Below are 13,129 nucleotides of genomic sequence, written 5' to 3' on the forward strand. Positions count from 1 at the left end.
ATGAGAATCTTAGTTCTTAGCAGTAAATCCTCTATTTCAAAATCAAGAAAGCTCCTCTTTAATGCTAAAGAAGATGTTGACAATCCATGGAGATGCCCACAAAAACATATCAAGGAGTAGAATCTACCCATGGTCCCTCCAAATTTGTCCATTTTAGAGACAGACAGACATACTTGCACACAGATAACCCTGTGTGTGCATGCAACTCCTGAGGTCTGAGAGTGCTTCTCACAGGGAAGAGCAGTCCAGCCTATCAGCCTATTAACAGTTTCTTGTTCTTATATGAGTTTTGCAAGGTAGGGAATCACAGTCCACAAACACATTGCCAAGACAACAACTGCTGGAGTCATTTCTTTTTCCTTTAGTGCTGGAAGGACAGTGGGGAAAAGTGGAAGACTGTCCACTTTGATAACAGGCATCAACACCATCGACCAACAGAATCACTGCAAGGGGTTGTGACCAGATTGTTTTGAAAGTTAAAATGGGTCTGTATGAAAGAAACGAGGAGAGACTTGTCCTAGAGGATGTCAGCTCCATTTCTTGAGTGGTTCTTGGCCCAGCACATCACTGATCCCTCACCTCTATGCACAGTTTTGTCTCTCTATCCAACCAAGTATGGCTTACAAGGAACAGTTTTGCTAGGTTCTGCCCTCCAAATCCACAACAGATGACAATGGTTTTACATTTTGGTCTACATTTGCTCACACCACCAAGCCCTTCCTGCCAGAAGCTCTGCAGTGAACCCTCCTTTATAGCAGAAACAAAAACTCCCTTAGCAGACGTAAAACCCTCAGGTTTTAATGATCACATCACCTACTCCTGTTTCCAACAGCTTTAAGTGGTGTTTTCAAATGGGGATAAACATTTTTGCATGTATAGCAAAGCTTTGCAGAGAGCTGTTGTATGCAGAGGTACCTCCCAGTGCCAGAGCCAAAATTAGGTAGTTTACATGCAAGGTCTCCCTGGAGCAATGAAAGTGCAGATAAAAGGTGAGAAAGGATAATGTCAAAATTTAAGTTCACTGCATAACATTAAGCATGCATTTCTAGATTTTGACCAAGGTCAGTGATTGGAGGAACTGGTCTTAAAAGATTTACCACATATTCCCTTTTCTTTCAATTTAACCTGACAGTTGATCCAAAGCTTGATCTAAATAAAATATGCTTAGGCAAATAAAAGAAGCTTAAGTTAAAGGGTTTTTGTTTATGGACACCTCATGACCTATGCCTTGCCTTCTCACACGACTTTTGCTGCATCTTGACCTATGTGCAGCTGCAAACATCCCGTGTCAAAGGTATCATGTGCCCTTTCACAGTGGAGATGAGTAAGGAAGAGCTCAAACCACAAAATAATTTTGCTCTTTCATTGCATTTCTCTCCAATTTGGCGTGACAGATTTTTGTCTCTTTACCTTGCATTTGTTCCACTTACTTGGTCGTAGAAAACAAAAATACAGTATCATAACATTTGGTAAGAACACTTGAAAGGAGACTTCATCAGAATTAGCACATTATCCATAGAAACACACAATCCTAGTGCATGATTTCTTAATGGAGCACACCCAGTGGTGTAGTGATTCTGAGGAAATTAACCAATTTTGTAGCTATTGATGAGAAGAGAGAGGAAAAGAGAGAGTGAGAAAGGGAGAGAGTTCTTTCCCAGTGGGAAATATGAAACAAATTATTTTTTCCCTTAAGACCACACAGAGACAATAACACTGTTTCGTGAGGAATCATTTTGAATAAAACTATGCTGTGAATCAAAAACCTTCCACCTCAAACCAAATCAGAAATCTCAATCTCACAAGCAATTTTTTCTGTAGAGACGTATGGTCCAGAAACAAATCCAGGATTTAAAATGGTCAGAAAACAGTGTTAATTCTGTAATTTATGAATAAAATTCCTTTTGCTTGTACCAATGTCATAGGATTTGCTTGTTTAGGATGTGTCCTAGGCAGCAAATGGTATGCTTTAAGAAACTTCAGTTTTTATCAGGTCTACAAGTTAGCCCACTTTAAGTTCTGGAATTAGCTACAGTCAGCAGGAGCCACCTGCATATCAAAGGAAATAACATGATCCTTAGCACCTGGAGAAAGGAAAGGGGAACCTTACTAAGGAAAGAGCCCAACACCTCATTCCTCAATTTTTGAGCAAAATGAACAAATTTCTTCTAGAAAGGATAGGTTTTCCTCAAATGTGTGAACCAGGAAAAAAAAAAAAAGGAAGTCTAGGAGGTTACATGGGCTATATTTTAAAATTGAGAAATACAATGACAAATTACCACCCCCACCTAATTAATTTCTCCCCTGAATATTGTTTAATGTGCTTGTTTTTCAGAAATGAAAGAAATCAGCAAAGTAGTCTGTGATGAGATTGTTGACAGATTTTACTGAATAAAGCACTAGGTGGAACCTAAAGTGTCCTCTAATGAATAATGTTAGGATCTAATACATCTTTACAAATTTACAGATGAAGTGTACAGGATAAACTTCTTTAGAGAAGCCCAGCAAGCAGATAGCCCAGAAACATTGCACCTCTCATGGTGGCTAGTTCAAATTAAATCATGAGCTGAGAAGGAATAATCATGGTAGGTTCAGAAAACCAGTTTTAAATTTGGTCTGCTAGCAAAATTCTGAATGTATTTACTCTGGATTCCATTTCTCAACCCATATTAAAGCTCCATAGTATAATCAATTATGGGCTTATTGCAAAGTACAGTAGGATTCAATCTCCAGGAATGCCTCAGGGTATGTCTTAGAAGAATGATAAAACTAACAGTAATGGGGCTACAACTTCTAAGGCTAATTTTCACAGTTACAAATTTTATAAATAAATAGAAGGAATGTCAACTCTCAGTCACTCAGCTTGAGGTCTCTCATGCTGACAACTCCTCTCTTCTCAGATACTCTCCCTTTCCTCAGATATATTCTTTTTTCTGTTCTGAGGCCCATGGGACTTGTTCAAAGCACTTCCATTCCTACCTTTCACATCACTAAATGGAGCAAAGAACTAAGGCAACAAGGAATATGCAGCAAGTACAGGAGGGGATGGTGCCCTCCCTCATGTTGCGTCTCAAGGAACAATCATACCACCCGCAAGCAGGATTTCATGAGATCTCAAAGTAAGCAGCATGAGGCAGTGCCAGATGGAGAAGAGGCTGTCTTGGAAAATTCAAGAGCTATGGGTATTGACAATGGTTGTTTTGCAGTAGTTTCTCTTCAGCAGGTGAAATGACAAGAGAAAAAGGACTCCCAAATTCAGTGAATGTCTTGCCAGAGTGCCTGAGATTGTTTATTTCATATTATGCAAAAGAAAAACACTAGGAGCATTCTTCCACTGCAGCTGCCATTTCACACTGGACACCACCCAGGTCCCCTGCCAAGCCTCACTAGACTCAGGTAAATTGCTGTGTCCCACCAGTGTACACCCAGGGAAACCTATAGTGTATTAAATCAGTTTTGTTTTCAACCCTGCCAGTGATGGGGAAGGACTTGAGAAGTAAAAAACAGATTCAGTGTGTCAACATCTGGTTGTGCAAATAACACCAACAGCAGATATTCAGCTTTTCTCATTGTGGGGCTCTCTTTGAGCATCAAGGACTGGCAGGAAGAGCTGATCGAGTGGGACAAAGAAGCTTTTCAACAGGCTGGTCAGCCTGGTGAGGAGTGTTGTACAGTAGGGTTGGCAGGGGAGAGAGAAGTGGTGGAACAGGATGGCAAGAAAGGGATGTATTGATAATGTGGACAAGAGAGAAATTCCATTTAAACAGAATAAAAAAACATTTTACTATGACAGTGTTTGAACACGCAGCAGGTTGTCCAGAGAGGTGTCTCCATTTCTGCAGCTATTTCATACCTGACTGGACATTCTCTGAGCAACCTGCTGTGAGTGACCTCTGACCAAGAGGGTGGGACTAGCCAAGCTCTAGAGGTGCCTTCCTGATTCAACCATTCTTTGATTCTGCCTTTTCTCTCCCTCCACTCCCTCCTGCATCCCTTTCAAAGATATTTTCTCACAGTCTCCACACCAATGCAGCTCTCTCAGAGATGCTAACACAGAAAAAGGTGTCTGGCACTGCTAATTGGTGGCGTGGTTCAAATCCCAGCAGCATTCTGTCTGTTAACATTTCCAGTATCCTTGTCCTGGAGGAGATCATACTGGAAGCAATGAGACTAGAGGCAGAGAGGAAAATGTACCTCGTTATTTCAGAATCCTCCATTAAAATGTGATCTGTTGTACATGATTATAATCTTTGACAACAAGTGTTGGCCTTAAAGGATAAGATTGAAAACCATGGGGAAATAACATGCAGTGAAAATGGCCAATAAAAGCATACCAATATCCACAAAGCCTTCAAGATCTAATATGATCTAATAAACAGAAGATCAACCTGGAATCTCAAACTGGATAAATCCTTGCCTCTGCTGCTCCTTTGGTTATTGAATGTCACACAGGTCACTTGACCATTCTTTCCATGATATCACTTATGCACCCAGTCCTACTTGCTCCTACACCTAGCTGTGAAATTGGGTTTAGAACAATGAACTTCCCACACTCCTTATATGATGTCAGAATTAATTAGTTCTTTTGTGTATGAAAAATTCTAATGCTGCTTTTGCCATCTGAGTATTCCTTGTAGACAGTAAATGAATTTTATAGGGATACTAACACAGCTTCTGTGCAGTTGCACAATGGATGTGTTGTCACCTACAAACAGCATCGTGGTTTGCATTGGATGTTTACACAGGAGAAGAACCATCCTTCTGGGGGCCATCCCTCACCAAGAAACCCTTGATGAAAATGCATTTGCTGATGGATTCTTGAGGGAATTATGGTCCTGGTTTATAGTCACTCATTTCTTTCTCTGGCCAAATTCAGCAAAACCTGTGCCTCTGCACTTTGAGACATTCAAAACAAGATGTACACCATCCCTGTTGGTACACATCAGTCGTGCATACAAAATAGAAAACTGTTCATTATGTACACACTATTTAAGCCAGGATTTCAAAAAGAAAGAAAGACAAATTTTTGCTTTCTCTTTCTTCAGATATGAGAGTCGTCAGAGAGCATTCTAGATGTTTCATATCTTACAAACGTGGCATTGTGTTACAAAGGACTGAGGTCTTGCAAGCCACAGTTGGCACCAAGGTTGATGTGTGAGTATTTTGTATGGGCTTCCAGTGTTACCCACTGGACAGCCCTTTTGCCTTTAGTTTTACCAGACTCCCACGGACTGGGAATTGCTCAGATATACAATGAGTGATACCTTCCTATTCAAGCAAGTAGTTCTGGTAGGCCAACAACTGCAGGAAAAGCACCCAGTTGCTTTTTTCTTGGTATAAATCCCCCTGAAATACCAATGGGAACATTTTGTAGGGAAGGATGCAGAACAAAGCAACTTTTCTTCTCACCGTTAACCCTGTTCTCAGTTCTGGACTCTGTAGTTCTACCTGTGCTGCATAAGATTGTGTCATTTTTCCAGGAGCTCATTGTTACCTGGAATAATTCACTTCCACCAGCTGTAACCACCCTGCCAGGCTGATGGGACTGTCAGGCACAAAGATCCAAACCCCAAGTTTCCAAGGCAGGATAAATTGTACATACATGTACGAGGCCATGCTGAGAGTGGGGTGCAGCACAGGACAACGTGGTGGTCTCTTGGGTGTTTCATATGTCTGTCATGTGGAGTGCTGTAGAGCTGAACAATACAGACCTTTTAATTAGAGGTGGAGACAGATACCTCATGCATCCATGCCAAAAATACCCAACCTGCCTGTTTTAAATAGCTTTTCATCCATGGCCAAGCTCTTTAAACTTTCTCCTTTTATTAAAACAGCTCAACTGAGACCATTTTAATGTGCTCCCATCTAGTTATTTTATTGGAAAATATTAAAAGTGTGGACCAGGTGAAATGAAATGCTTTGAAAGTGGAAATCAAGCAGTACTTTTGGTTTTTAAATTCATCTTCCCCTTCTTGTGCTGATGCACTTAATACTATCCCCTTATTTAAGAGGTATTGTTTGAGCTAAAATTGTGAGTAACTCTGTAATGGGCATGAACAAAGGAAATGATAAGTAAGAAAAATACAGTTCATTAGAGAGAGTGTGATTAAAAGAGGAAATGGACTTACACAGGCTTGAGATATTTTTCTCTGGTTATTAACCAATATTCTTAGTGTTCCCTCCACCACATGCCAAGGGTAGATGGGAATAAAAGCAGGAGAAGCCAAAGATAGCATGTCCTCCCCCAGCTGCTGAGACCAGCAGGTCACCTCCAGGGAAAGGCTGAAAGGGAGGAACAGAACTGACCCTTTCTGTCTCAAGCACAGATGTTGTGTCTCATGTGTGGAAAAGATCAAACTGCCACTTTCCAGACTGGCATGTCCTAGCTGAAGGCTTGGCATGGATGGTTAAGCCTCCTGCATGGATCAGGAGTCAGCTGATGTCCTCTTGTGGGCAAGCAGAAGTCCATAACCAGACAGCAGTACCCACGTGCCTCATACCAAACCAGCCAGGCAGCCAGTCTTCCAAATCCTTTTGATTTCAGGTGAGAATGGCCAAGAGAAGAGGGGGTTTTAGGAGAGTAGTTAGCAAGAAATGATCTCTTCTAACACATACATTGTAAAACTTTTTCATCCACTGTTAAAGTATCTCCTCCTGGTTCCTACTGAAGAACTGCTTGTGATTTAGGTCTCACCTGACCCTAACGTCATTTACAGAGAACAGGAACAAGGCCTTGGATATTGCCACCATAGACATAGGATTGTCACTGTGGTGCTACCAACAGCATGGCCCCAGCCGTGTGCCAGGCTGTGCACGAGCTCAGGATGGGAATCCAGCCACATTCCTTCTCCCCACTGAGGGCTGTCCCCGGCTGGGCTGCCCCTTCTGTCGTGCGCAGGCACTGGAAGAGTTGCCTGGACACTCAAACAGTTCTCCAACCCCAAACAATCATTTCCCTTGGTGGAGCTTTGAGGCAAATTGCCCACTAGCACCTGCCATACCCCATGCAGAACACTCTTTCTTTTGTAACCAGAGGTGTGACGAGGTGTTTGCAGCGGGATCCCAGCAAGGCTTTGTGGTTCACGTTATCTGAAGAAAAGTTCCTCTAGGCTAAAGCACAAGTTCAAGAGCTGGCAAAGAGCAATCCCTGGAGCTGTGGGAGAAGAGAGTGGGGACTACAAGGCACAGAGTCAATGAGGCAAAAAGGCATGTTCTGGTGTAATCAAGCTGCAAAGGCTGACTGCTAAAACATGCCTATCCCATCTACCTACAGCACCAGTGTAAATGGCACCAGCTCAGCTGGGAGCGAGGTGAGGACTTCCTTGGGGACAGCATGACAAAGACATGACACCACAGCTGGCCTTTCATGAACCTCATGCAAGATGCAGCAAATCCATTTTACACAGGTCCCGCTGGAAGGACAGCTGTGTGTTCACATTGCAGCACTCTCAGGGAAAAAAAGGAAAGAGCTATGGCAACAGTAATTCTCCCAAATTTTGGATTGTTGTGCTTTTTATTTCCATGAACGAAGCCATGAAGACATAGTAATGCAAATACAAAAATGTAAAATACAACTTTGATTTGACCTTAAGAGGATATGGGATATGGATAATAAATAAAATATTTCTGAAACTAAGGAATAAATCTAGCTCTGGGAATTCTCAGGGAGGGGAAAAAGCATTCATAAAAATTCACTCCTCTCTGAGCTGCAGCCCTGAACCTCCCATGCACTAGATGGGAGACACTGATAAATCTAGGAGGCCATATGTGCCAACCAGCTCATATGTTTTCAGTGAGCAATGACAGGGAGCCAAATTGCTTTATTCCGATTAGTGAAGGTCCTCTGACTGCAAAATACACCATGCAAAAAAAAAAAAAAAAAATTGAGTTTTAGTTCGCTGACACATCAATTTAAGAGAATTATTGCTCTCACATAGAGGCCAAAGCATGTATCTACCTTCATGTATGTGCAGTAAAAACTAATTGTCAACTTTAATGTAGGGGTGAAAGGGAAGGGAGAGAGGAATGGGAACAGTACCTCTCCGACCTGCAGCAGCATGTTCTGAGTCCCGTGGGTTATCTCAGTGACGAACTACTGGCATTTTGTTTTATTCCTGAATTCAAAACAAACTCTCTGTTAACAGCATCATGACTTGTGTCTTTTCCAGCTTGCATCTTTTCTCCAAAGAAGTTTCTAGAAAGCAGTTCTTGGTCATAAAGTCTCACAGATGGCCAGAGAGACCACTAATGAAATCCACGGCTGGACCATCTCCTGCTGTGGCTTAAATCTTGCTTGTTTTCCTCACAGAAGCAATTTGGCAGGGGAGGAAGCCAAGGTGCCTGGGTATGTGTGGTCATTTCAGAGCCTCCTCTGGGTGGGTTTTAAGCCCTGTCATGTGCTGGAGCTGATTCAATTATGCTATTTCCTGATTTGCCACGATGCTCCCCTCGCCCAGAGGAAGGGGGGCTGCGGGTCCTGCGCGCGCTAATACCGCTCAGACAATGGGCATGCGAAATTGATGTTCATGCAATGTCTTTGAGTCCCCAGAGATTTGTATTTTAGCTATTGTACGAAACGCTTCGCTTTCATTGCTCCTCTCCTTCACCTTTGTTTCCCAGCCCACTGTCTCATCTCCTGCCTTGGCTGGGGCTCTGGCTGCTGCAGGTTTCTTCATTGCATATTCAGGAGATCTACTGGTGCAAAGCAACTCATTTTCAGCACCTGAAATTCGCACCGTGAAGGCAGAAATAATCAAATATTTTGAAAAAAACTAGTGAAGCGAAACACTGCACATTAATTATTGTGATAGTTATAGGATAATAACTAATTATTAATTATGATTTCCAGCAATTGCTGCCTTGTATTTCATTGAAATCTTCAGCTCAGCATTGAAATTTGTACGAGTTCCTCTAATGCAGCATTTTTACAATCAAAATATATAGCACGCTCCCATTTTTGCTGGGATGATTTTCCTCTGTGATAAAATGGGAACTGGCCTTTCCTAGGCTAAGAAAAGAAGAATTTATACAGCTTATAGCTCTGGCACTACCTGTGCCAAAACCAGAAAAAGAAAGAGAGAACAAAATGGGGGTTTTCTAATCCCAGCCTTCTCCTATCCCCAGTTATTTCACCACTTCTCCATTTTCTCACAACAGACTGTCTTTGATTTGCTTTCAAAATGAAGGCCTAGCTGACAGACAACTGAAAGAACAAAGGGTTCCAAACAGGAAAAGGGACTCTGGGGAGGCACTGGGCATGGGGAGGAGCGGGGTGGCTGGGACTCCAAAGGGGAGACAAGAGGGTTGAGGAGGCTGAGGGAAGGGCAGCCTTGTGCATGGGTAGTGGGCATATGATAGACAATGACAGAGAAGAGGGACTGAAATAAAATGGGAAATGAAAAGAAAGGAAATCTGGGGGCAGCTCTTGGAGCACGAGGTGTCTCACTCCGTTGTCAGAGGGAGGAAATGGAGAGAGGTAGGAGGACCTGCCTGCCTGAATGAACATCCAGGCCAAGTGGAGCTCCTCCCCTGCCTGCCGAGGCTGAGCCCTGATCCATAGAGGGCTTGGTTAGATGTTCCTGCTGAAGGGGAATAAGATTCAGCAGGAAAGTATGCAAATTACTTCAGAAAATGCCTTGCACCTTTCTGCTGAATTTGAAAAATGCCCAGTGATGTTGGACTTGTACATGCTGCTCACAGCTGGGAATGCTGAGGAAGCACAAGGGCTCCTCCAGAGCACTCAGCCACTCTGCCCTTGTGCCCAGGCCAGCACTTCCTCCTGTGGAGTCTCTCAGAAGACACAGGTCCCAAACGAGGGGCAGGTGACTCCAGAGGGCAGAAACAGAGTTGAGGATGGGGAAAGAAAGGGAGTAGTGCTTGGGAAAAACTACCAAGCCTTTGTTTTTCCTCCTTGCTGTCCCTGCTCTGGCTGCTGTTGGCTTTGGGTTACTTGGAAGACAGATTGGGACCACAGCCTACAACCAATGTAGAAGTGTTCCCTCCTTGTGAGGGCTCCCTCTTCAGCTGCTGAGCAGGGACAAGAACAAGGCTGTTGGAGGCATGTCTGCATTCCATTTCCCCAGTGGAAAGCCCAGCCCTTCTGTCCAGGACAGTGAGGAGAGGGGGCAGCTCCCCAGGCCATCCAGGGTACAGTGCCATGGACATGTGTCAGTGTAACAGGGAGATGGAGGATGAATGGCAGGGGATGAGCAGGCAGTGAGGTACAGGGTGCAAAAAACCAACCATTGGGGAGATTTTGGGGATAGTTCTGGAAGGGATAAAGACTAACTTTGTTGGAATTTGTGATGCAGCAATACTTCTGCTGGGCAGTGGACAATATGGGTTGTTCCCCATTTGGTTGTTCCCCCATCCAGGGGAAAACTGGAAGGAGCTGGAAGCAGGCAGGTAAGTGCTTGGGATAGACCAAAACATTATCAGAGATGCATCTGTGGGAGGAAGCCAAAGTGCTGCAGAATTAAAAAAAAAAATTAAATGGTTTTAGAGCCACTACTTGACATATCTGAAGTGTTCAAGCATTCAGGCCTTAATAAGCAGCACTAACAGGAAGGGCAATTTCTTAATGACAGCATTTGCTACACAGACCTTTATCCGTATCAGAGATGCATAACAGGAGCTGGGCAATCTAATGGAGATTAACTGCTCAAAGGAAATAAAAAACACAACACTTCCACACACACTGGCTGCTGCCTTAGCTCCCCATCCCCTGGCAGCTTCCCAAACACACAAGTTCATACTGTGAATGCTGAATTGGAAAAGCTGGAGGGTAGAGCTCTCGTGGAATCCACAGAGGGAGAGCGTACATGAAGAAAAGGCTTTCTGAATGAGAGGATCTAAACTGGAAGGTACTTCTGCTGGGGAAATAGCCCCACATACCAAGACTGAGCCAGGAAGAAATGGCCTTGCTACAGTGCTGTTGATTAAACCTACTGCGATTCAAAGAAGCAGCAATTTGCCACTTAATTGTAACCAGGCACAGAAAGGAAAGAAAAAGAAAACAGTAAGGCAGCATTTTCTCACTGCATCTAGCTCACCTACTTAAAATTTCTGTTCATAGTGACTTATTCCACATGCAGAGTGTAGGCATTTATTTAAATAATAGATAGATACCTATCTCCAGGTGCAGAACCAGGCATGCTACGAAGTACACAAATAAATTAATGCTAGGCTCAGTGCCCAGATAAGAAGTCTTACCAAAACAAACAAACCAACTCCAAAAGCTCAGATCTCAGCAAAAGAAAAGAGTCCCAAAATAATGTAGAAAGTGTGGGAGTAAAATGTTGTCACCTGTCTGGAAATGTGTGATTAGTTGTGTTAAATCAGCCAAGGTTTCCTTATGATAAGCACTGTACATCTCTGGGGTGAGAGATGATCCTTGCTGTCTGCAAAGAAGAGGCTGTCCAGCCATGAGAGAGGAGTCTGTGGTTTAAAGATATGAGATTTGGCCCAAATTGCATGCAGAGCTAGGAGCAACTACAGAATGCTTTCCTCCCAGACCCAGATTCAGGGATCACACACTGCTGAGATTCAATGGCTTGTCTCTTGAAATTCAGCATGGAATATAAATGCCCACCTGAGCTTCCTTCTCTGACCTCATACTGTGCCTTCCAAGTTAGGGAAAAGGTGTTCAGGGTTGAAGTCTGAAACTGTTAAGGACAGGGCTGGAAGAAGATGAGGAAAACCCCGTAGAAGAGATGTCTTATTTGACAAAAATCAGTCAGAAAGCAAGGACAATTCAATATCTGTCTCATTTGCTTTGGAAGGACACTGCAAAGCAGCAGTCACTCAACAGCCTCAGGCCTGGGTAATTAAAACCTTTATATAATGTCAGGTAAGAGAGCAAACAGTCTTTCCATGGTGTGGTGGTTTAACTCCAGATGCCAACTAAGCACCACACAGCCAGTTGCTCACTCCCCCCATGGTGGGGTCAGGGAGAGAATTGAAAGTGTAAAAATGAGAAAACTCAGAAAAAAACATAGGTTGAGATAAATACAGTTTAACAGGTAAAACAAAAGCCTTGAGTGCCAGCAAGGCAAAACAAGGAATTTGTTCCCTGCTTCCCATGGGCAGCCATGGTGTGATGGTGACTTGGGGAGACAAACACCACCACTCTGAATGTACCTCCTCCCTTCTTCCTCTTTGCCCAGCTCTACATGCAGGTCACGATGCCATATGCTCTGGAACATCCCTTGGGTCATCTGGGGTCAGCTGTCCTGGCAATGTCCTCTCCCAACTCCTTGTGCACCCTCAGCCTCCTGGCTGGTGGGTTGGGGTGAGGAGGAGAACGGCTGTGACCGTGTGACTTGGCAGTGATGAAACCACCCCTGTGTTATCCTACACTGATCCAGCTCAAACCCCAAACACAGACCCACATGAGCTACTATGGAAAAAATTCACTCTGCCCCAGTCAAAACCAGCACACGTGGCAGACTAAATTCAAATGCCTCCTTCCCACTCGCAGCTCGGGGTTGTAGGTTTTTTCCAGAGCATCTTGAGCAGATAATCAGAGCGTGCTGACATTCAGCAGTAATCAATTAGCGCCTACTTTAGATTAAATTGAGAATATGTAAATTGGACTCCTCATCAGGCACCACAGTCAACATTGCAGAGACACTCACCATGCTCTGAACATATCAAACAGATGAAATGAAGTTGTTCCAAATCCTTTTCCAAATTAGGAGGCCAGGTGAGCTATAGCAACCATTTGAGATTACTTTTTTTTTTTTTGTAGTTGTTTTCTTTTGGTTTTGTTTTTTTAACTTACTAGCTTCTGTTAAATTAGCCTCTATGGCTCTTTTGCCAACCTGACACAAACCTGACAATTTTATGGAGGTACTTACATATATAATGTGATAAAATGCACCATTTATAAATTAAAACAAGGATTCTGACCTTAAAAGGTGCATTACAACATTCCTCCTGCTTATCCTTTGTTCCTTCTTACAGTGAAAACAGAGCCACCACCAAGTGTCAAGAGCTCATGCTGGTCCTGGCAACGTTCAGAATAATTCCACTTCATTTCATAAAAGCACAAAGAGGATAATCCTTGGTGTTATCCCACTCCCAGTGCCAGAGCACCCACACCTGCTGGTTAGCCAAGACCCTGCAGGAC

This window comes from Anomalospiza imberbis, chromosome 2 (genome assembly GCF_031753505.1).
Source record: "Anomalospiza imberbis isolate Cuckoo-Finch-1a 21T00152 chromosome 2, ASM3175350v1, whole genome shotgun sequence".
Taxonomy (NCBI): Eukaryota; Metazoa; Chordata; class Aves; order Passeriformes; family Viduidae; genus Anomalospiza; species Anomalospiza imberbis.